This window comes from Monodelphis domestica, chromosome 1 (assembly GCF_027887165.1).
Source record: "Monodelphis domestica isolate mMonDom1 chromosome 1, mMonDom1.pri, whole genome shotgun sequence".
Taxonomy (NCBI): Eukaryota; Metazoa; Chordata; class Mammalia; order Didelphimorphia; family Didelphidae; genus Monodelphis; species Monodelphis domestica.
In genome coordinates this window covers 310,364,043-310,390,533 of record NC_077227.1, presented here as the reverse complement: position 1 = coordinate 310,390,533, position 26,491 = coordinate 310,364,043, and the positions used below count along the sequence as shown (strand labels likewise).

The 26,491-nt window shown below is 38.8% G+C and overlaps 1 pseudogene; it reads left to right on the top strand.

The window, feature by feature from the left end:
* Positions 1–239: 239 nt before the first annotated feature.
* Positions 240–1,957, top strand: LOC100617917 (probable dimethyladenosine transferase; annotated as a pseudogene).
* Positions 1,958–26,491: the final 24,534 nt, after the last annotated feature.

Sequence of the window (26,491 nt, the reverse complement as noted above, 5' to 3'; positions counted from 1 at the left end):
CTTTTAGCAGTTTAGCAGTTTAGCTATTTGATCCATCATATATCCATCTGTTAGCTTTCTTGACAGGGCCTCTGTCCACAGATTGTGATATCTTGGGATGCAAGTGAAAGTTGAGCATTCTAAAAAAAAAAAACAGTAACCAATAGAATTTGGAACTGATTGAAATTAGAAAAATTAGAAAATTAGAAAAAATAAAAATTAGAAAAACAATTCCATAATTAATTATATTAAAAACCAAAACATCCCAAACCACATGGTTATCTCAATAGAAGAAGAAAAGGTCTTTTACAAAGTACAATATTCATTTATGATAAAAACTCTATAGAGTATAGGCACAGGGGAACTTTTTTTTAACATTATAAGAAACATGTATCTGAAACCACAAGAACAGTCTTTCTGGACAGTCTTAAGAAGCTCTAAATTCTCATGTTTAGAGTAGAGAAACATGATGGAATGTCATATTACCTCAAAACTGTGCCTCCATGTCTCAAATGAGACAATGCATAAGCATCACATTCTCTCCTATGATATAGATTTTTTTCTGCAAGAAATTAATGAATTTAAAATATTTTTAAGGACTTATGCTAGATGGCAGAATGGATAGAGTAGGGAAGTCATCTTTCTGAGATCAAAACCATCCTCAGACACTTAATAGCTCTGTGACTGGGCAAGTCACTTAACCCTATTTGCTTCAGCTTTGTCATCTATAAAATGAGCTGGGAAAGGAAATGGAAAACTCTTCTACTATCTTTGCCAAGAAAACCTAAATGAAATCACAAGGAGTCAAACACAACTGAAAAATAACTAAACAACAACTGAAAGACACAAAGTAAGTAAGCACTGTGCTAAAAACTCCAAGAAAACAAACACAAAACCAAAGATGACTCCTGCCCAACAGGAACTTACATTTTTTTAAATATTGTTTTTTTTTTTAATATTCTTTTCTTTCATGAGTGGTGATGGTTCGTCTAGGTCTCTCAGAACAGAACTTGGTTCCCCGGCAAGGTGCCAAAGGCAAAGTCTGTGACCTGGAGTGGTTGGAGCAGAAGAGCACTGCCACTGTCAGGTTTAATACTAGACTTGGACAGCATATTTTGAAAAATTCTCTCATGGTTAATAGCATCATTGATAAGGCTGCTTTAAGACCAACAGATGTACTCCTAGAAGTTGGTCTTGGAACTGGAAACACGACTGTGAAATGACTAGAAAAAGCTAAAAAGGTGTACACCTGTGTACTTGACCCACGGCTAGAAGCTGAATTGCATGAAAGAGTCCATGGAACGCCCCAGGCAAGCAAACTTCAAGTAGTGGTTGGTGATATGGTGAAAACCAACTTGACATTCTTTGATGCATGTGTGGTAAACTTGCCTTATCAGATCTCTTCTCCATTTGCCTTCACACTTGCTGCATAGACCTTTTTTTTAGAATTTCCTCTCTGTTTGGTTGCAAAACCAGGAGACAAGCTATACTGCAGACTTTCTATTAATACCCAGTTACTAGCAGGAGTGGATCATCTGATGAAAGTTGGGAAAAATAACTTTAGACCTCCACCAAAAGTTGAATCAAAGGTGGTAGGATAGAACCTAAGAACCCACCACCACCTAACAATTTCCAGGAATGGGATGGTCTAGTGAGGATAGCATTTTTTGAGGGAAAAAAAAAACAAACAAAAAAACCCTCTCTCTCCTGCATTTAAGTCAAGGGCAGTCCAACAGATTTTGGGGAAAAAAATTACTGAATTCACTGTTCAGTCCATAATATTGCAATTCCAGAAGATTTCAGCACTGCAGATAAAATACAGAAAATCTTAATGGAAACAGGTTTTAGCAACAAAAGGGCCCATTCTATGTATATAGATGACTTTATCAGATTGCTACATGAATTAAATGCAGAGGGCTTCCATTTTTCTTGAGCAGACAAAAAAAGAACATTCCAGTCTTAATAAGAAGCTATAATTTTACTTTCTAGACTACCAATATAATGAAGAACCTCTATATTTTTTACAAGGATAACCACCTTACAAGTTTTAGAACTAAAACTCAACTCTCTCATGAAACATTGTTTGTTTTTGAGGTCAAATTTGTTGTGTATTTTTATTATAAGTGTTCAGATTTTATATAACTTTGGGCATGAGGTGGTCAAGTCATTGACCTCCAGATCACATACAATTTTCTCCAAAAGTTAATAGCTGCAATACATACTTAACACATGAACCGTCCTACTTCTATCTGTCCATCTCCTAAAATTTAGGCTAGTAATGACTGCTGTTTTACAGACCTTTTCTTTTGCTTGTATTTTGGGATAGATGAGAGCTTTGTCTTTTCATTGTTTTTCTCATTATTCACAGTCTTCCATTTATCTGACATTCATCTCCCTCATTCTCATGAACTTTTCTTTTTTACATCTGTCTGATGCTTCTTAATTGCTGGAGCTAAGTTCCTTTTCCATTTCATTGAGTACAGTGATATACTCAAGTTATTTCTGATACTCAATAGCTCTCTGACTTCAGACAAGACCCTTCACCTCTGGGCCTCAAATTTCTACATTGTTCAAATGAGGGAGTTATAAACTAGATCATCTCTAAGATCCTTTCCAGCTGTGAAATATGTAACTAACCAGAAGTCTCATTGGTAGGATTATCAGTCACTGCACAAATATTATGTCACTATTATTTATTTATGTGTACTTTGTATACATAGAAATAACTGAAAGAAAATAAAATTCAAAATTTTAAAATATTATTTTCTTTCCAATTTAATGTTCCAAATTCTCTCCTTCCCTTTCATGTCTTTCCCCCACCCTCTGAGAAAGCAAGCAATATGACCTCAATTATATATGTGAAATCATGCAAAACATTTCTGTATTAACTATGTTGGGGAAAAAAAGAAAAATAAAAGTAATGAAATTATGCTTCATTCTACACTCAGAATCTATCAATTCTCTCTCTGGAAAAAGATATCATTTTTCCATCACAGGTTCTTTGGAATTGTCTTGGATCTTTGTATTGATCAGAACAGCCAAGTCTTTCACAGAAGATCAGCATTACAACTGTGTTGTTACTGTGCACTATGATCTTCCATTTCTCACTTCACTTTGCATCAGTTTGTATATGTCTTGTCAGGCTTTTCTGAAACTACCCCCTTTGTCATTTCTTATATCACAATAGTACTCCATCGCAGTCATGTGTCGCAAGTTATTCAGGCATCCCCAATTGACAAGTATTCCCTCAACTTTCAATTGTTTGCCACCACAAAGAAAGCTGATAAGAATATTTTTGTACATATAGGTTCTTTCTCCTCTTTTATCTCTTTGTGATATAGACCTAGTAGTGGTATTGCTGGGTGAAAGGGCAGACATAGTTTGATAGCTCTTTGAGTATAGTTTGAAATTATTCTCTAGAATGAATGGACCAGTTCACAAGTCCACCAATAGTGGGATTTGTCTATTTTTCTTCATCCTTTCCACCATTTATCATTTTCCTTTTCTATCATATTAGCCTATTTAATAGGTGATACATCATTTTTTAAATTGCCATATCTCTAATTAATAGTGATTTAAAATATTTTTTCATATAACTAGATAGCTTTGATTTCTTCTTCTGAAAACTGCTTGCTCATATCCTTTAAGTCTTCATATCAGATGGAGAATGGAAAATCTGAGCTACTGATGGTTTGTTTTCCTGTCACATGTCTCTCCCATATCTCTCCCAATTCCAATCCATCCTCTACTCAGCTGTCAATGTGACTAAAATGCAGATCTGACTATGTCATCCCCTCCCTCATTTATCCAGTACAAAGCTAGTTGTTTCCTCATTTAGACTGTGAGCTTCTTGAGAGCAAGGACTGGTTTTTACTTTTCTTTGATTCCTGGTGCTTAATACAGTACCTACCACATAGTACGTACTTAATAAATTTTTATTGATTGTGAGTTGGTAGATGGCATTTTCTCAGATCAGTACATTAGTAGAGGAGGAGGTCCTCTTGCTTGGCTATCTCAGTCACCTGATCTATATCCATTTGACTTTTTCTTGTAGAGTCACATCAAAACTGTTATGTATGTGTCAAAAATTCATGACTTGCATGATCTTAAGATGATTATTACAAATGGAATCCTTTCAGTCACTAAGCAGCAGTTGATGAAAGTATTAACAAAGTCTGGAAATCAAATAGAATGATATATAGCATAAAAGAATAGCTATATTGAATTTTAATAAGAAATATCAATATTTTAAAAATAGTGCAGAAAGGAAACAAGAACAAGTTCTGAACTTTCTGCCACTGTGTTGGAACAAGAAACAGTGGGAATATTATATAGAGAGAGGAAATTGTCAAGACTGACAGTTGCTGGGGGAAGGGGCAACTGGGAGTGGGTCTTGTGACTAGAGGACTTCCTTCTTGGCGTGGGGAGTGTGAGGAGCTTTTCTTCCGAGTCTTGGGATTGAGGTGCCTCTACTTCCTTCAGCCAAAGAGATGGCCCAAACAGTTCTGAAGGTCAGAACTGTTCTTGCTGCTTGCTGTCTACTGCTAAGATTCTAAAATTAGGAAAACTAGCACAGATATAGTGTAGACAGGAACAGGAAAAACCCTGCATCAGGCTGTGAGGCCTGGCCTCAGCTCCAAAGCTGAGAAAGACTCCAACCTTATTTAGGGACCTCCCTCTTCCCTTTTCCCTGATACCTCTCAAATTTGAACTTGTTATTAAAATTTCTCTTATTAGAATATCAGTGTCAGATAAGTGGACTATCTTTTCTGGGGCATAGAGGGAGCTGAACCTCAGTTCAGTCATCAAATTACAAATGGTCCCTATTGGACCCCTGCTGGGTGACCAAATTCTGGGGAAAGGCTTGTCCCTCAGGAGGGTCCATGTTTAGCCTGCTCTGGGGCAACTTCAGCAGCAATCCTGAGAGAGGACATCGCTACAGGCTATCATAAGTGATTCATTTCTTGGACACCCCATTTTGGTAAAAAAAAAATAGCCTCTCGGCAGGGGGCATCTCTCTCCTTTTGCCTCACTGGCAGCCATATTCCCTTTCTCCCTTCAACTCCTCCATTCCCTGTTACAAACCTCCCTTATCCCCTGTTTTTTCAATCCCCCCAATCTTTCCCTATAAATATTACAATAGAAATAATTAACTTTTCAGATGATGTTATATTTGTAGCATTTATATTTCTGTTATTATTGAAACAAAACTGCATTAATTTTTTTGGGATACTCTGAATATATAAATTGGAATTAAAAGATAAAATTGAATAAGTGTTGTTGAGATCTTACATTCCAATAAAAAGGATAGAATGTGAGCACATATAATTTAAGGGGTATGGGCTATTTAAAAATACAAAGAAATTCAAAGGGAAAAAGTGGTAAGTAACTCTAGGGTTTAGGAAAGGCCACATGTCCAACATAAGAAATACTTAGAGGTAACTATGTTTTCTATAAAGGTAACCAGATGACTCAGTAGATAGGACATTGATTCAGCCATGACTGAATAACCAAACAACAACAATAAGGAATTCTATAAAGCAGAGTTATGGGAAAAAATTACCCAAAATCATGGAGGCAGAAAATGGAATATTCTATACAGAAAATATCTAGAAGGGCAGTTTGCCTGATTCAAAGTGTGCACAAAAGAGAATGATGCAAAATTTTGAGGAAAGATATTTTAGCAGTAAGGTGGTTTGATCAGAAATGTGTTTTAGAAATAGCAATTTAGCACCTACATAGGGAATGAATTGTAGAAATGAGATACTTGAGGTAGAGAGACCAATTAAAAGGCTATTGCAATAATTCAGGGGAGAGTTTATTAGTGCTCAAAATAAGTACAAGTCATATGACTAGGAGAGGAATTTAAATGGCTCAGTGGACAGAACTCTGGACCTGGAGTCAGAAAGACCTGAGTTCAAATTTAGATTCAGACACTTAATAATTTTGTGACCTTGGGCAAGTCACTTAATCTCTTTTTGTCTTAATCCACTGGAGAAAGAAATGCAAACCACTCTTTTTTTTTTTTAAACCCTTACCTTCCATCTTGGAGTCAATACTGTGTATTGGCTCCAAGGCAGAAGAGTGGTAAGGGCTAGGCAATGGGGGTCAAGTGACTTGCCCAGGGTCACACAGCTAGGAAGTGGCTAAGGCCGGATTTGAACCTAGGACCTCCTGTCTCTAGGCCTGGTTCTCAATCCACTGAGCTACCCAGATGCCCCCTGCAAGCCACTCTTAACCAAGATCTGTGCCAAGAAAATCCAATATACAGTGTGATTCATGGGGTCATGAAGAATTGGACACAACTGAACAACTGAACAATGAACGCGAGTCTAAAGGAGATAAATTTGAAAGATGTCCAGGAAGTTAGGATTAAGAAATATGTTAACTGATTGGATATGATAGGGATGTGAGAGAGTAAAGAACTGTTGCTGACTCTGAAATTGGCATCCTCATAAGGATGATAGTGTCATCGATAAAATTTAGGAAATTTGGAGAAAAAATGGGCTTTGGGGAAAATGTACAAAATTCCATTTGGAACCCAGACCAATGGACTTGGTCTGAATTCTAAAATCCATCTAGTCTTACCCTTTCATTTTAAAGATAGATAAACTGAGCCTGAGGGAGTTTAACAGACCTGTCAAAGCTCACAGAGGTAAAAATCATAAGGTAAAATTTTAACCCAGGTCTTTTAATTTCAGAGCTGGTATTCTTTCTATTGCAACAAAGGTTGAATTTGGCATATCTATAAAGGCATTCAGATAAAAATATATGGAACTGATCTGAGCAATATAGGGATCATAGGACCATAAAAATATAGATTTAGATTTGGAAGATATCTTAGAGATCATTTAACTCCTTCATTTTACATATGAGGAAACTGAGGCAGTGGGAAACTGACTTGCTTAACTTCACCCAATTAGTGAAATCTGTGAGGCATATTTCAAACTAATACTTCAGATTTCACTTCCAGCACTCCGTCTCCTGTGTCACCTGGCTGTCAGAACAGACTAAGTTGAATCAGTTCTTCAGATAATTCAATTAGCCTCCAGCTTCTAATGTCCTTTGGAATGCCTTGGGGCATTTCAGTAGAGAAGTAGGCAACAGTGAAGAACCTTGAAAATAGCATCTCCCAAGGACAAATTATGACTATGGATTTGGGGAGTGTCAGGTAGCCCCTTTGGCAGCATAGCCTACATCTTCTGAGCCTCCATCTGGACTCCCTGCTGGTTTATTAGGTGATACAGAAGCACCATCTCCTCCTCCTCAAATATACATTTCTGCAATTTGGCCAATATTTGATTCCGGCATAAGCCCATGAGGATGTTTTGGACCAAATCAGTGTGCTGGGTTGAGCCCTAGGAGCAGATGAGACTATCATCAGGATAAATAACCATCCTCTGTTCCAGAAGGGCTTGGAATGCTGAATTCATTAGCCTCTGAAATTCTGCGATGAAAGCATTGCACAAGCCAAATGGCAGCTCAGGTCTGGAAGTGGGCTTTCTATTCATCACTGCCTCTCTGTAACCATACAAGGTTGTAAGCTCCCCCCACCCCTTGCTTTGAGGTATCATTGGGTGAATGTGTCAGCTTCTGGCAGGACTTCTATCTCTGCCACCTAGTTTGTCTGGTCAGGTATCAATGTCAGCAAGCTCATCGTCTTGCATGGCGACGGCAGAGCCATAATGTTCCATTTCTTTGAAATAGAATGTTAGCAACAGTATCCTCCAGGCAGAGATGAAGGACAAGACACCTATCTTTCCGTTATCTTCCAAGAACAACAACGACAACAAGGCCACTCTGAAATGGTACCTGTCTACTGGAATTGGGGCTTGTGAAGTTTGATCCCATACTTTGAAAGTTAGTCAGTCAACAAACATTTATTAAGCACTTACTGTGTGCTAAGCCCAGTGACAAGCCACAACAATACAAAGAAAGACAAGAGACAGCCCCTATTCCCAAAGAATTCTTAGTCAATAGAGGTGGACATGAAACATGAAAACCACATACAAAGAAGATATAGAAGGCCTATGTGGGAGCAGTTTCTCTGAATCAGCTATGCTAAATGCAATTTAATAGTTCTGGTATTTGTGAGGAAAGTACAGTTCCAAGAATATTATCACTTCCCTTGCCTCCATCATGGAAGGAATGAGCAGAAAGCTCACTGTGGATGGCTTGGGAGGAGACTGGAGGGTCTACAATGGAGTGGACATTTGAGTGTCCTCTCAGCTTTTGGTTTATGGTCTTATGATTCTATGCTCCCAGATGAGAGAGAACAATTCCTTTAGGAGCTTAATGTGTCTTTTGTTGGCATGTTGTCCCCTCTCCCCCTCTTAGAACCAAGGATTTAACTCATAAATTTTCTGACTTTAACAGTGGCAAAATAGTATTGTAGCATATAGCGGCTCTTCCTTGACCTTTACTCACTGCTTGCCATAGGAAGCTATTTCCTGGTAGATCAGTTGTTTATTGACTCCAATGTACTTGTCTGCGATTTATTCTCCTACACGTAGACATGGCAAATGCTTAGCTGGTGTCTTATTGCTGCTGGAGTCAGGAAATTTGCCAGGTAACAACCTTGGTTCTGACAGTGGCAGGAGACAGAGGTGGGAAAGACTGGTCAAGAGACTCTTTGAGCTCTCAAAGAAATCCTCCCACCTCATCTCAGGACTATTCAGTGTAGGATCACAGACCAAAAGCGAGAAGGAAGCTCAGAGGTCATCTAGTCCAATCCCCTCATTTTATAGATGAGAATAATAAGATCCAGCCAAAGGGTTTTAAGATGACTTGTCCAAGGTTATCTAAGTAATAAGAGTCAGAGGCAGAATTTGAACACAGTTCCTCTAACTCCAGAGCAGGTGCTCTTTGCATTGAATTACACAAATGACCTGCCCTATTAAAAGATAATATCACAAAGGCCAAATTGGCCCTAGCTATGGGAAATCTTGAGGAGAGCAGGCTTATGAACAGATGAATGAAAAAGTATTAATTAATTGCTTACTATGTTCTAGGAGGAAAAGAAAGAAAGAAATATAACACAGACTATCTGGCTTCCACTGCCTGAAAATTGAATGTTTCATTTCACTTCTCCCCTAGGGTTCTCCTGTACTCTGAAGCACATTTGGGGGATCTGGATTCCCTGACATTAGCTCCAGCCCCCCAAATATTGTACCACTAGTTTTAGGGAGTCATTCCTTGCACTCCGATGCCATTTAGCCACTAATAGTCTTGCTTTTCAAATCTTGCATTTTCAAGGTAATTTTTGCTCAAATGTATAATCAGAAATATATATAACTACTCTTCCCAATATATAGGAAACATATTCCCTCTCTTCCCCTATATCTCAGTCTCTAGGAAGGGGAAGGAGTTTGTTTCATAGCTTATCTTGGAGCATAGAGCATAGTTCCAGTTTCAAGTCTAAACTCCCAACTTACACTTTAGTTCCAAGCACATGGGCTTCACAGGGCTTCCATGCTGTGGGCTGGTTGGCTGACTCTGCCATCTCTCTTACAATTCTGGCTCCAAGGTCATCACGATTTGAACTCTGGAGTCCAATAGGAATCAACTCTGATATCTGACACTGAAGCCAAATGAGAAAGTAGAAACAAACATGACCAGATTAATTTCTTGGACCTGGGGTGAAAGAGAGGGAACCATGGAAGATTCCCTTCTTGCTAGTTTAGTTCATGGTGCCCATGCTAAGAATGAACTGGGAACTTTATCCTCTGGGTGCAGTAGTCAAAAGTGCAGCAGAAAAAGTGAGTGACTAACTCAATCTTAATAATTTTAAAGATACAGGCAGCCAATCAAAAGAGGCAACTCCCACCCATGTGGCAGGGAATGTGATAAGTTTCATGTTAAATAAACTGAGCATGCTCAAAAGGCCTCTTAAGGTTGTCTCCATGTTAGCAGAACTGGGCATTCCACAGAGAATTATATTATAATATGTTATAAATTATATACATATATTATTATAAAAGTATTATTAAGTCTTTTCTATGTGCCAGGGACTGTGTTAAGCATTGAGGATACCAATGCCTATAAAAAATAAAGACAGTCAGTCCTTATCCTCAAGGATTTTATGTCCTAATGGAGAAAGGCATGATGAGGAGAGGTGCAGGTGCTTCCTCCCTCCCCTGTCTGGGGTACGGTGGGAGGGCTCACATGTGTCATAAGAGTTGCAGTTTGGGCACTCAGTCTCTAAAAGGTTCACTATCACTGTCCAATATCCTTGTTTATTATATCCATTTAACTACAGAGGAAATTGAGCCCCAGAGATTCAATCAAAAAGTATTTATTAACTGCCTACAAGGTGCCCAGTCCAGTTTTTGCATTTCCAACTTTGTGCTAGGCTCTAGAAATATAAAGATAAAAATGAAAGTCCTAAATTCAGGGCCCTTAAATTCTGTAGGGAGACACCATATTTACAAATTATCCATAATAACTATAAGATAGTTTGGAGGGTAGAGGCATTAGCAACTGAGCAAATATTAGAAAAGCTTTGCCTCATATGAGAAATGGGACCTGAACTGAGATTTAAAGGAAACTTAGAATTCAAAAAGGTAAAGATGAGGAGATTCCTCCCAGATATTGGGGACAACCTATGCATAGGCAGGAGATGGAATACCATGGGGAAAGAAAGCAGGAAGACCAAAAGGCTGGACTAAAAAGTATAGGAAGGAACTTAATGTTCAACATGCATAGAAATGTAATTTGGACCCAAGTTCTTAAGTACTTTAAATATCAAACAGCAGTTTATATTTCATCCTAGAGATAAGAAGAAGGCAATGAAGTTTAGTGAATAGGGGAGTGACATGATCAGACCTGTGCTTCAAGAAAACTACTTTGACAGTTATTTGGAGAATTGATTAGCAAGAGGAGATGTGAAGCAAGGTGACCACTGAGTACACTATTAATAATAGTCAAGAGATTATGTGTCAAAGGCCTAGACTAGGGTGGTGGCTTTTCAAGAAGGAAATCAGCTTGGCCAAGGTCAGAGGATAACAATGAATAAAACTTGAACCAGGATACATGTACAGAGCCTGCTTCTACTGATCCCTTAAAGATGATTATTAAATTTTCATTGTGAGCATTTGTACTTCAGAAATTGGCAGACTACTAATCAGGGTTTGATCTATTGTTTGCTGATTAGGCTTAAAAAAGTGACAGGGAAAATGTTAATAATGTAGATTAAGATTAAATTTAAAAGTGTAGTACATACCTGTGTGTGCCAGTTTCTGCTAGAACACTCCTGGCTAGAAGCAAGGTTTTCTGATTCTCAGTACCTATTGTGCAGTTACAGTAATGCCAACTGGCTAATCATCCTACTTGGCTGAGAGTCATAAAGCCCTCCACTACACAACCTCCAGATAGGAGCATATTGCCTATAAACATATTGGAACCCAAAAGATACAAACTCAGAGCCATCTAACAGAGAGGGAGATTCTATCTTCCCAGTACCTATCATTGTCCTCTTCCTCGGAGCCCTGGGAAGGTAGCTGCTTTTATTTCAGAAGAATCCTTCACTAAGAAATCTCTGTCTCTGTCTCTGTCTCTTGTCTCTCTGTGTGTGTGTTTATCTCTCTGCTTCTCTCTCTGTGTCTCTCTCTCTGACTCTTTCTCTCTGTCTCTCTTTAACACACACACACACACACACACACACACACACAGAGGATCCTCCCTCCTTGGCCGCATTCAATAATTTTGTTCCAAAAGCAAGCCACATAAAATCTAATTTGTCTTTCTTCTTTTGGTCTCTGCCTTTGTCATGTCACTAACACTGGCTTTGCAGTGAGAAACCCACTGGACAAATTTCCAGTTTGAATCTTATGGAAATATCACCTTCTCCTGCCACAGGAGTAGACACTTCTCAGAAATTAAATCAGACCTTCAGTTTAGGGGAGAACAAATTGGCCCACAGATATGACTGATATATCTTGTAGTCTTAAAGATAGACTTAGTACAATTCCCACAAGCTATACTCCCTGAGGCTAACTCTAAGGCAGGCCCCCCCCTCAGCCCAGGGAACATGAGTGGGCTTTGACTAGAGACTTGTCTTCTTTCTAAGGAGAAAAAGATTCTTACTCACATAATCAATTAAAGTAGAAACACAGAGAGTTTGAAAGGGATGATCTTAAATACTATCTAGTCCAACCCTCTTATTTTATAGGGAATGAAAATGGAACAAGAACATAGAATGAGTAAAGAGAAAAATGACAAGTAGGACTCCAAACTCCTGATTCCCAGTCCGAAGCTCCTTCTCCCCCGATCCCACACTGATAGTTCACCTGAAGCTCTTGTGAGGTTTCAGAGAGACATAATTTGGATCAAAAGTTGGAATTTTCCCAAGCCTGACCATAGAGTTCCTGCCTTCTGAGCAGGGAGTTTTATTCTGTTGCATTCAAGGCACAAATGCATCAATTTAGGTGGAGAAATTAATTAATCCTGTTTCTATAACCTGTAGGTGAAAGATTAAGCTCTTTTTATGTGGCAAGGCTATAGAGATATACATATATGTATGTATATACAGCATGTACTATATATGTGTGTACACTCATATATAATACATATATTACATATACATGATATATAATTGTTGGACTCTTTTAAAAGACAGGGTTATATATGTATATATAAATTTAAGTGGACAATCCACACATGTGTATACATATATATGTACAGGTGTTACTACATAATAATATATGAATATTGTTTTGCCCTATTAACTGGTATATAGGTATGTGTGTATATGTGTAATTTACTATTGTATATTCTTTATTAAACACATGTGAATTGTGTATGTATAACCTTGTCATATAAGGAACTCAGCCTTCTACTGTGGAAAGGAATACTAAAGCAAGTTCTGGACTTTCTGCCACTGAGTTGGAACAAACAGCAGTTGAAGTGTTAGAGAGAAGATATTGACAAGACTGACAGTTGGTGGGGGGAGGGGCAACTGGGAGTGGCAGTTGGTCTTGTGACTCTCACTTCCTTCCTGGCCCTGGAACTGGAAGGAGCCTTTCTCCCTGTCTCTGGATAGAAGTGGCTCTATTCCAGATTTTCCCAACTGTGTGCTCTACCTAGATCCCTGTGATCGTGTTCAGCAGACTTAAGGGAAGCAGTTTGGACTGTAAGGCCGGTCTTTAGGGCATCAGCCCAAAGGGATAGGCCCAACCAGCTCTGAAAGTCAGAACTTTATTCCTCTTGTTATCTACTGCTAAAGACTTTGAACTTAAGAAAGCTAGCATTAGCATAGGCAGGAATAACAGAAACCCTCCACCAGCCTGTGAGGCCTGGCCTCAGCTCTAAAGCTGAGAGAGACTCAAACCTCATCTAGGGAAATCCCTCTTCCCTGATAGTTCCCCAATCCAAATGTGTTATTAAAATTTATCTTTACTTGAATATCACAGTCAGATAAGAGGACTAACATTTCAGGGGACATAGAGGGAGCTGAACCTCAAGACAGCCATTTAACTATAAACAGTCCTTATTGGACCCCTGAGGGTCTGTGCTTACCTGCTCTGGGTATCTACAAAATCAATCTATAGAGAAGATGTCTCCACAGGCTATCATAATTGACCCATTTCTCAGGAACCCCAGTTTTCAAAAATAGCCTCTTGGCAGGGTGCATCTCTCTCCTTTTACCTCACCAGCAGCCATATTCCCTCTCTCCCTTCAACTCCTCCATTCCCTATTACAAAACCTTCCACATCCCCTGTTCTTCAGTCCCACCCCATTTTCCCTATAAATATTACACTATCTTTGCTTCATAGAAACAGGATTGATGCATTTCTCAACCTAAATTGATTGACAGATAGATTAGACAGATGGATAGATAGATAGAAAAATAGATAGATAGATAGATAGATAGATAGATAGATAGATAGATAGATAGATAGATATTAAATTACTAGGAAAAATAGAGTAGGGTGTAGGGGACTGTAGGATGTTTCTCAAAAGCAGGAAGAATAGTGACTTGAGGAAAAAAGAGATGAAATGCTTTCATCCTACATACAACTGTTCTTTTTCTTTTTCCATGATTCATTACCCACAGAGATGGCTGTGGTATTTTTCTTCTTTATATTATTTTATTTTTATTTCTCCCCAATTACATGAAAAAGTTTCCAAAAATTCTCAAAGAATATTGAGTCTCATATCTCTCCCTCAATTCCCCTGTCCCCTGCACTGAGATGGTAAGCAATCTCATATAGATTTTATATGTACAATCACATAAAATATTTTTCCATATTAATCCTTTTGTGGAAGGAAACTTAATAGGAAAATGAAAAAAGTTTACTTTGTTCTGGATTCAGACTCAATCAGTTTTGTTTTGTTTTCTCTTGAAGCAGATGGCATTGTTGTCATGAGTCCTTTGGGATAGTTTTGGATGATTTTATTACTGAGATTAGCTAAGTTATTCACAGTTGTACATTGCACAGTATTATAGTCATTGTGTACAATGATTTCTAGGTTCTGCTTATTTCACTGTGCTTCAGTTCATGTAAGTCTTTCTAGGTTTTTCTGAATTCTTCCTGCTTGTAATTTCTTACAATAGTATTTATTATAATCAGATATTCTAACTTACAAAGCCATTCCCCATTTAATGACTATCTCTTCACTTTCCAATTCTTTACCCCTACATAAAAGAGCTACTTTAAATATTTTTGTATGTAAAGGTCCTTCTCCTTTTTATTTTTTATCTCTTTGGGATACAAAATGCAGATTGCTGGGTCAAAGGATATGTAGTTTAATATCCCTTTGGGCATAGGTCCAAATTGCTCTTCCGAATGATTGAATCATTTCACAACTCCCCCCCGAATGTATTAGTATCTCAGTTTTCCCATACACAAGTTTAATCATTTTCCTTTTCTGTCATAATAGTCAATCTGTTAGGTATAGTATGGTACCACAGAATTGTTTTAATTTGCATTTCTCTTATTAATAATGATTTAGAGCATTTTTTATAACTATAAAGAGCTTTAATTACTTTTTCTGAGAACTGCCTGTTCATATCTTTTGACCATTTATTAATTGGGGAATAACTTACACATATATTTGAATCATTTATCTATGTATTTGAGAAATGGACCTTTTATTAGAGAGACATGTAAGAAAAATTTGCACTAATATGACTACCATGTATTACTCTCCATCCTATTTCCCTTTCTTTAGGGACCATCACTTCCCCCAATTTGCCTCACCACCCATTCTCTTATCCCTTTCTCCTACTATCCTATAGGGCAGTGACGGGCAACCTTTTGAGTCTGATGTATCAAAATTTGCCAAAAAACTAAGTATTACTCGGGTGGTGTGTCACTTTGAGGGGGGAAAAAAACATAATTTCATGATATTTATAGTTTAAATAACAAAAATGTGTAATTGTAATATATAACTGCATTTAACAAACCAAAAACTAATTACTTAACTTATGTGCTTAGTGACTTCTTTGTTCATCTGTCAGTCAGTTTCTTTTATTGGTCTTGATATTATTTAACTTGTGTGGGGTGCCGTGAACTAAGATAAGTGAGGAGGAGGGGGAATTCTTTAACTAACTTGCCTATTAGTGACTTTTTTGTTGCTGAATTTCATTGGCTAAATCTTCAATTGAAGGTTGGTATTTTGCACGCTTCAAACCAAAGCAAGCACTACTAACTTCATCTGTCAATCTGCTCCTTTTGTTGGTTTTGATATTATTTAATGCTGAGAATAAGGTCTCCCAAAAGTACATAGAGGGAAAAGTTGTAAATAAAGTCATTGCTATATTTTTCAGGGTGCTAAAGTGTCTGGAAATTGGTTCCAGGCCCTCCTCTGTTGCATGTGGGCCAGAGCCCCGCCCAGTCTTCAGGCCAGCAGGCCCCACCCTACCCCACCTCACCCCACCCCAGCAGGCTGGCCCTGAGGCACTGTGAGAGCAGTGGCTGCCACCAGCCAGTCTGCTTGCCCTATGCTGCCCTGTGAAAGCTCCTTGCTCCTCCTCCCCGCCCCTTGGGAGCCCCATGCACCCCAGCCACCTGGCCCAATCTGCTCACCACTTTCCCCCTGCCCTTGCTGCTAGCCTGTGGAGCAGCCCTTCCCTACTCCCCAACCCCCACTTGGGCTGGGGCATGACAACGGCCACAGATGCAGCTATGCAGCCCCTTGGATGACTCCTGGGCCCCAAGGTGCACTGAGCCCTCATGAAGCCACATGTCATCAAAACAGCTACACATGTCAGTGCTGACATGCCTGGCATAGGTTTGCCATCACAGCTACAAGGTAAGATAGATTTCTATACCCAATTGATTATGTATACTCTTTCCTTGTTGAGCCAAAACTGAGTACTGAGTAAGGTTCCCATTTCCCTCACCACCTCCCCATTTTCCATTCCATTGTAAAATCTCTTTCATGTGAAATAATTTACACCAATCTAATTTCCCCTTCCCCTTCATCCCAATCTATTCCTCTCTTTCATGCCTTATTTTGTAAATATATCATTCCATCTTATTCAACTCATACTCTTGCCCTTTATCTATGTATACACCTTCTAACTGCCCTAATAATGATGAAGTTCTTTGGAGTGATAAAAATCATCTCATGTAGGGATGTAAACAATTTAAGGTCATTTGATTTTTCTTCCCTGTTTACTTTTTTGTTCTTTTTTTTGAGTTTTGTATTTGGGAGTCATATTTTCCTTTTGACTCTGTTGAATGGAATCAGGAATATTTGAAAGTCCTATTTCACTGATTATCCATTTTTCCCCTGAAGGATTATACATAGTTTTCCTGGATATGTGATTCTTGATTGCTCTTAGCTCTTTTGCCTTCTAGAATATCATAGCAGCCCTCTGATCCATTCAGGAAGAAGCTGCTAAATCTTCCATTATATGACTATGGCTTCATGATATTTGAATTTATTTTTTTTTTACTGCTTGCAATATTTTCTCCTTGACCTTAGAGTTCTGGAATTTGGTTATAATATTTCTGGGAATTACCTTTTCTGGATCTCTTTCAGGAGGTGATCAGTGTATTCTTTCTATTTCTATTTTGCCCTCTAGTTCTAGAATATCAGGGCAATTTTCCTTACTGATTTCTTGAAAGATAAAGTCTAATATTTTTTAAATAAATAATTCTTAGGATTATCTTACCTGGATTTATTTTCCAAGTCAATTATTTTTCAAATGAAATATTTCAGATTTCTTCTATATTTTTTCATTCTTTTAATTTCAATTGTTTCTTGATGCCACATAGTCATTAGTTTCCATTTGCCCAATTATAATTTTTAAGCCACAATTTTCTTCAGTAAGATCATGTACTACTCTTTCCATTTGGCCATTTTACTTTGTAAAGAGTTCTTTTCCATAGTAAATTTTTGTATCTCTTTTTCCTTATGGCCAATTCTGCTTTTTAAATAATTTTTCTCTTCAGTACATTTTTGTATATTTTTTTCCATTTGGCCAATTCTGCTTTTTTAGAAGCTCTCTTCATTGGATTTTTGTGCCTCTTTTACCAATTAGCCTATTCTGTTTTTCAAGGCATTAATTTCTTTAGTATTTTTTTGTGTGTGCCTCCTTTATCAAGCTGTTGACTCTTTTTTTTTGATGATTTCCCAATATCACTGTCATTTCTTTTCCCATTGTTTTTCTTCTACCTTTTTATTTGACTTTCAAAATTCCTTATAAGCTCTTCTATTAATTCTTCTGGGGCCTAAGAGCAATTCATATTTTTCTTGGAGGCTTTGGATACAGAAGTATAGACTTTATTATCTTCTTAGTTTGTGTTTTTGTCTTCTCTATCACCAAAATAAGTTTCTATTTTGAGTTTCTTTTTTAATTTGCTCATTTTCCAGTCCTTTTCTTTTCTTTTAATTTAAACAACTAAAAGTTAGACTCTTTAACTGTGGTGAATGGAGCACTGTTCCAAGTTTCTGACTCTTTGCCCAGCTGCCCTCAGAGCTGACTCTAGGAATCTCTGCTTTCAGTTCTTCCAAGGTGATATAATGTAAAGGGAGGTGTATTTAATACTTTCAAGGACTCTTTCCCCCTTTAAAAGTACGACTAAGGTCCTCTGTTCCCCAAGTGCTAGTGGATGCTAATGATCTTCCTCCTGCTGAGAGTATGCCCCCAGAATGCTTCCTGGATGTGTGTGGATAGTCCAGTAAGAGTCTAGCACCCAGAACAGTGTAAGAGGGAAAATTATGAGACTGGCTGTAAATTAATTTTTTTATTTGTAATTTTATTTTTTATTAAATTTTATTTTTCATTTTTCATTTTTTTTTTGTTTTATTAAATCAAAAGTTGTAGGGGGAAAGATGGGAAAATGGGGGTGGGGTAGAGAGAGAGAGAGAGGTTATTTTTCTTATTGCTCCATTTAGCTTGCTATTCTGTGGCTGCCATAAGGGCCCCCTAGCCATGCTCACAGGGAAGTCTAGCCAGCAACAAACAGGGAAGAAAAGAGAGCAAATGAAATCTGCTCTTCCCTCAATTTATCAAACATTTTCTCTGCTGTCAATGTGGAATCTAAAGGTCTCCAGACTTGTAGTTTGGAGGGATTTGGTGATCCCTAGTGTATTTAGTTTGGAGGTGAAAGTCTCAGGTTTGAGCCTGTTCCTGTGATAATCCACCCCAGGGGCATCTCATATTCAATAATCCACTTCAGACAGGGACTAAACCCAATCCGAAGTCAGAGTGACTCTGACTCAGTAGGTAGCGTATCAGTCTCACAAGCTGAAGATCCCGAATTCGATCCTCAAAAGGAGGCTGTGATATACTGAGGCTTCTGGAGACTGGATTTAGACTTGGGCTTAGTCCCTGTCTTAACCTATCCTTGTTACCCTCTATGACTGAATGCTCCAAAAGCCTTTGCCTAATTCAGGTGCAATCAGGGCCCATTTCTGCAGTGGGGCCTACCCTGGCTTGCTGCTTTGTGCTATACCCCTGTCAACATGGAAATCTAGAAACCCCCAGTTTATTTAGTTGGGAGGTAGAAACCCCAGGTTTTGACTTTGTCACAGGAGAATTTTCGCCCTGAAGGAAGGTCCCACTTCTTCACCAGACGATAGACATCCACTTCAGGTGGGAGATAAACCCAATCTGAAATCAAGTAACTCTTTTGTCTCCAGAAGCCTTTCCCAATATATCACACCCTCCTTCGGAGGATTGAACTCAGGACCTTCAGCTTGATGTGCTACCTACTGCATCAAAGCTGAAGTGGATGTTTATTGTCTGACTAAGTGGGACCTTCCCTCAGGGGGAAAATTCTCCTGTGACAAGGTCAAAACCTGGGGTTTCTGCCTCCCAACTAAATAAACTGGGGATTTCTAGATTTCCACGTTGATACCCCAGTGTACTAGATCCCTTGTGCTGGCTTTTAAGTTGTTTGGGACTAAAAAATTACTTCACCTTATCTTTTTTTGTGGGTTATGCTGCTTTAGAATTCATTCTGAGTTGTTATATTATAATTTTTTGGAGGTCAATCTGATGAAGATCAGATGGTTCCATGTACTTTCTGCACCATCTTGACTCCAGACTGTGTTATTTTTCAGGATGTATAGCCACAGCCCCTGGCCACAAGGTTATACAATGGAAAGAATGCTGGATTTGGAGCCAGGACACTTAAATTCAGACCTCAACTCCGTTACTTACCATAGGCATAACCTTAGGTAAATCACATCTAAAATAGGTTTGATGATATTGTTATGGGCATGGAAGGATACCTTTTGCAAGCATGCAATGACTCCAAAACTTAGCTTAAAAACAAAAAGAGATTTATTAATTTAGAAAGTAATGTTGAGAGTGGCCAGGACGATAGCAAGGTAGAACAGCAAGGTGATGAGCAGTTCCCTGGGAGGACAGCATGAAAGGAAAGGCTGTTCCTCCATGGGGAAACATGGATGGAGAGGCTGTCCCCCAGACGACATCAGTTCTGGGGTTTATATACACTTTTGATGCTGTGTCCTGGTGTGGACTTGACCAGAATATTAGTCCCTCAGGCATTTGGTGGAGTGGGGTGGTCATCTGACTGGGGTCTGCCTGGAGGCATAAAGATTCATTTCTTTGTCCACCTTAAATCTAGAGGACAAAAGAGGGTAAACATCTCAGGACCCTGGGTGGGGTCATTGGGTGTTTCTAGGTTAAGAGTCACAAGGATGAAAGGGCAAAGGAGTTTTCCCTGATAATAGTTGGCCTGGGTTTCTGGGGGTACAGTGCCCATGTCAATATTGTCAACATGGAATCTAGGAAACCCAAACTTGTGGCCTGGTGGGATCTGATGAACCCCATGTTTCAGGACTAGCTTATAGGTTGGAGATCCCAAATCTTGTGCTTGTTCCCTGTTCCCATGGGAATCTACCCTGAAGGGAATCTCAGGCTGGTAGTTTTAGACTGAGTGGGGGACCCGCAGGAGAATGACAATCCTAGTTGGGTGAGACTAAGCATGACCCTTTCCCAAGAAGATCCACAACTGGGCAGGAACCATCCTTTAGTATCCATTATAAGTAGCTCCTTCTCTTACCCCTAGTCTCCGGCTATGATTCCTTTCCCAGGTTTGATTGTATCCTGTCCATGTAGTTTGAACACTCCCATTTTCTTTGTAGTTATAGTGATGTCAATCATCTTTCCCTGCCCCTGGTTATACCCCAAATGGCTTATAGGATGCCCAAATTCTTTTGTTCCTTGAAGTCATCATCTATCTTGGTGCCACTCCCAGAGGTCAGTGACCAGAGCATCCAGAGTTCAATCCTTGGACTCCGTGCAGTCCTGAATGGTGTGCAGCCTACTAGTGCTGAACCCCTTTTGCCCTTTATTAAAGAGTGATTTTGACTATTTAATAGTTCTGTGTTTTTTCCCAGTCAACAATATCGATGATAAGGTTTATATAAGTGACAAATCAAGGTTGGATACACCACTGAGAGGGTAGGCCCAACAAACAGCTTATAAACCCAAACCATATATGACTCTTAGACAATAGGTTTAACACATCAAAGATAGGGTTTATTATTATCAAAATGAAGGAGGAGGGAAGAACTAGAAACAAAGGAATCCTTAGGCTATGAAATCTGGATACTACTCCCACCTTTTCTAAGGGCCTGGCAAGAAGCCTTCTTCAAAATCTTCTGGCTGCCTATTTCTACACTCCCTGTCTATAAAAATCCATCATAAAGCTATCTGGCCTAATTAGTTCTCTAAAATATAGTTTGGACAAGTTTATAGTTCGTCAAAATGAATGCTTTGAACTCTTGGTGAGTTCAAACCTCTTAGGCCTAGGCCCAAGATGGCTTCAGGCCTTTCCGAAGGACAGTTTTTACTGGGTAGCTGGCAGTTCTCTTCACAGATGGCAGGAAATATGCTCAGGACACACAACACAGGTGGATGACAAATTAGGAGACAGAGTTGATAGGATATCACACCAGGATACAAGGATAATAGGATAGAAAACTTTGACTCCACAGGGAACAGGTAGGCAAACCTTCCACTTGACTTAGACAGGACCAAGCCACAGGAAGTTACCACTCCAAGCTCCCCCAAGGACAGGAACCAACTGCCCCCAACTGTCTCAGTGTGTCTCTTTTATATCTTTCCCACCCTCTGGAATAAGGTTCTTACAGTTCCATGGTGTGCGTCAAGTCCTCTTTGCAAACTCTTGCATCTGCTCTCCATTTACGAAGTTTTTCTTTCCTTTTCCTCACTACACATCTTACTGGGCCTCATTTTCCTCATTTTTAAAATGAGAATGGGGAGTGGTCATATTTGATGATCTCTAAAGTCCCACTTCTAAATCCTATACTCCTACAATACTCTCTCTTTTCCTTTTCCTTTACTTTCTCACACCTGCCTGATTGCCTCTCCTTTCAGAGTACCAAGACGAGAAAGCAAGGACTGTCCCCTTACCCCAAGCAGAGGATTTCTCCTGTTCACTGGCCCTGGCCACTACCCAAAAGGATTCCAATTTTCCTTTCTTTATACTCAAGGTATAAAAGATCATACATAGTAGTTAAAATGTTCAACCAGGAGTAAGAAAGACCTAGATTCAAATCTTTCCTCTCATAGTCACTAATTATAGCCACAGGACTCTCTCTAACATTCTAATTTATAGTCAGGTCTTGATTTGATTCGCTAGAAGGAGTTCTTATGCTGACAAGTTATAGGTCTTTGACGTTCTAGGCCATATTTCAAGTTGAGCAAATCAGGAGCTAGAACAGGGAGGGGAAGAATGGTGCAGGAACCAGAGACCAATATCTATATGAAGAGTAAACTGTTCCAACAATGTCATCTTGTGTAGTGAAAAGATTTAATGGGGCAACTGGGCAGAGAACTGTTTAGATTTGCCCTGACATGGCTCACCACCCATCTCTTAAATGGCCTGTCTTTTATGAGGTTCCTGCGTCAGGTAGGGTGGCATCCCTAGTCCCTTTTTTAGCAGGGGCAGGGGGAAGAAGGAGGGAAGATTCAGAGCTTTTTAGGTGTGATTTTCACTGTCTCTTCTATGTTCAATTCCTCTTTCAGATGGGATCTCCAGACTTTCCTTTCAGGGAAGTTAGGATCTAAGGATTTGGAAATTAGCTTCCTTTTATACAAAATGACAAAATAAAAAGAAAGTAGAATCAAATATAGTACAGACTTCTTATGACCATCTCAAAATTACATGGTTATCTCAAATAAAGATACAAACAAACAAACCAAAAGATGGGGGGGGATGGACCAAAGCAAATGAGATATTACTGCATTTTTGTTTTATGATACAAAAATATACCCTTCAATGAATCAGATCAAAATCTGACTATACCTTCAAGTGTTAGAGAGATCTTCAGGGTTGAGAGAGGTAGATGACTTGCCTAGAATCACACAATTAATGAATATCAGAGGAAAGATTTAAATCTAAATCTTCCTAACTACAAGTTGAATATATGATATAATTGTATGGAGAGCTTCCAAGTAAGAAAACTCTTTCTTCCAATACAGGGCAATACCTTCTGCAACTCAATATCCTAGAGAATTATAAAGTGTTGGGAAAAGGTTCTATAACTTGTGCAAGGACCCAACACTAGTATGTGGTGTGAAGAGTAGATTTGACTCTCCCCTTTATTGTAACAATGAAGGTACTTAGTTCCTCCCTGATTGTGAAGACTTAAATTTTAACTCATGTCTATTTTTAGATTTTAATCCCCATAAGTATAAACACCCTACTTAGAAGTTAAGTATGGAGACCTGCCTATTTTAAATTCAATCACCAAAAGTACTAAAACAGTACTTAAAAGTTAAGTATGAAGATCTGCCCATTTAGATCTAATCACCAGAAGTGCAAATATCCCACTTAATCATGAAGTGGGAGGTCTGTGACCCATGTGTGCAATAGTGGGTAATGAATCAGAATTGACCAATTGCCTTCTGTGCAGTCTTAGAGCAGGGCATTAGCTGTGATTGGTAGATGTGGAATTAGGGGAAGTGACACAAGAGAAAATGTCTTTAAAACTCGGAACTGGGATTCTTGGAGCAGAGTTGAACTTGGACTTCCACTTCTGCTGGACTTCAATTCTTGATGCTTTTGAGTTGAGGCTGGTGAAGAGGGGCAGAAGGATCTGCTGACTGGACTGACATGTGGTGAGTGAAAAAGCTGACTCTTAACTGCTAGTTTTTCTCTGAAGGCCTCAGGAAAAACCTATCCTCTTGAGAAACTTTCTAACTTTCTGGGTCCTCAGCTTTGCAGAGGCTGGCTGAAACTAACTCTGGGGGGTGGGGGGTGGGGGAAGAAGGGGGGAAAGTCAGAGATAAATTACTTAGTGCTGAGGCTAGATACCTTATCCTCTCTCTGATTTCCTGCTTCACTCTTTCTACATTTTGTAATGAAATTATAAAGAAAATCTCTTTGGAATTAATTAAATTCCTGTTGACCACTCTTAAATATTCATAGTCCAACCTTTTAAATTTAACCCCTTTTCCCCTTACAGTGGAAAGTGGGGACAGATGAACCCAGGTCTTCCTCACTTTGTGGCCAAGCTTCCTATCCACTACAGCACTCTCCCTTTTTATGGCCATGATATCATAAGGGAAAAAATCAACGTAGTCTGATTAAGAAGCAAAATTATAAAATGTATAAACATGTATTTTATATCATCTTGTTAACTTAGAAATAACACAGAATATTAAATAGTCAGAAAAACCAAGTCTTTAATCAGGATAGGAATAAGTCCAATATTTGGCCCTTCACTCAGAGTTGGACACCACAACCTTTTCAGGGTATAAACCCTGGACTCTGGGAATATTATCCCTGGGAGTGCCACAATGCTAGATGATGACTCCAAAGAACAAAAGAATTTGGGGAACCTATGTACCATTTGGGGAGACTAGGGGCAGGGGAAAATGATTGATATCACTATAGCTACAAAGAAAATGGGAGTGTTCAAACTACACTGACAGAATTCAATCAAGCTTGGGAAAGGACTCATAGCTAGAGGCTAGGGTATAAGAGAAAAGAGCTACTAACAAAGGATATTAAAAGATGGTTCCTGTCCTGGTGTGGATCTTCTTGGGAAAGGTTCTGATACAATAGGGGGGACTACCTAAAACAAAGAGGGTCCTTAGCATATGCTTATCTAACCCAACTAGGATTGTCATTCTCTTAAGGGTCCCCCACTCAGTCTGAAACTGTCAGCCTAAGATTCCCTTCAGGGTATATTCCCATGGGAACAGGGAACAAGTACAAGCTTTGGGGTCTCCAACCTATAAGCTAGTCCTGAAACTTCATCAGATCTCACAAGTTTGGGATTCCTAGATTCCATGTTGACAATCTTTATTTTCATACATATATATGTATGCATATACACACACATCTATTTTTTTCCTTTCCACAAACTAAATAGCTTGGCATTCTTGTCTTTATGAATCATTTTGCTAAATATTATATTAATTTTAAATGTTTATTAAGTTTATAATTAAATATTCCCAAAAGGCTCAAAAAGACTTCCTACCCTTTGGTCTAGCCATACCACTGCTGGGTTTGTGCCCCAAAGATATAATGGGAAAAATACTTGTACAAAAATATTCATAGCTGTGCCCTTTGTGGTAGCAAAAACCTAGAAAATTAAGGGGTGTCCATCCATTGGGGATGGGGAATGGCTTGGGGAATTATGGTATCTGATGGTGATGGAATACTATTGTGTTGAAAGGAATAATGAACTGGAGCAATTCCCTGTGAACCAGAACAACCACCAGGAACTGATGTAGAGCGGAAGGAGCAGAACCAGGAGAACCTTATACACAGAGACTGATACACCTTGGCACAATCGAATGTAATAGATTTCTCTACTAGCAGCAATACAATGACCCGGGACAATCCAGAGAAACTTATGAGAAAGAATACTATCCACATCCAGAGAAAAAACTGTGGAAGAAGAAACAGAAGAAAAACATGATTGATCACATGGCTCGATGAGTATGATTGGAGATGATGACTTTAAATGATCACTCTAGTGCAACTAGTAATAATATGGAAATAGGTCTTGATCAATGACACATGTAAAACCTAGTGGAATTGCTCATTGGTTCCAGGAGTGGGAAGGGAAAGAACATGAATCATGTAACCATGGAAAAATATTCAAAATTAATTAATTAAATTTTAAAAAATACTTTAAGTTTATAATTAAAGTTTGTTTTAAAATAAATGAAACTTCCTGAATCTATAGGCTCTCTGTGTTAAGCATCTGTGAGGCCCAGTAAGGAAACAGGGAAGGACAAAGAGAAGGGCAGAAAACAGCCCAGTAAAGATAGGTAGCAAAGATGTAAGGGGCTCTTAAAACATTAAAGCCTATTACGGGGTTAATATGGGGTCAGTTTCTAAAATAAAAGCTGCGATAAGATTAAGTCATTACCCAGAAAATTCAATAAGTAAGAGTAGCCATTTACGACAAAAGACAGTTTAGCTGTTGCTGCAAATAAGATTTCAGTGAAGTTTTAAAAGTCAGGTGGTTATAGAGGAGTTGTTGAGCGGACTAAAAGAGACTGGTCTGGGTGATGAAATGAAGAATTTATCTTCCAAGGCTTTATCTGAGGGGCACCATAAACTCTAATTCATCCCACTATATGTCCGAGCATAGTGTACAGTGACTACTAATCTAAAATAAAAGGGTAGGTGCTATGCTGAGTTCAATTCAAGGAGTCTCTGAAGGCCCTCTTTTTGTGGCTAATCCTGTGCATATAACTTTCTTCCTTAAGAATGGCCTGGATTCAGAAACATTTGAGCTCAAATTCAGTCTCAGACTCGGATACTTATTGCTAGCTGTGCGATCTTGTTCAAGTCCCTTTACCTCTGTTTACCTCAGTTTCCTGAACTGTAAAATGAGGATAATAATAGCACCAACCTCCTGGAGTTGTTGTGAGGATCAAATGAGAGAATTTTCATAAAGCTTTTAGCCCAGTAACTGGCATAATTCCTTCCTTAGACTTTAAAAATTCTTTGAAGTCATGTCTTCTACTTTTCAGATATCCTCCAGAGTACATAGTATAGGGTTTTCAACGTTGTTACATTACCAACCACTCACAATA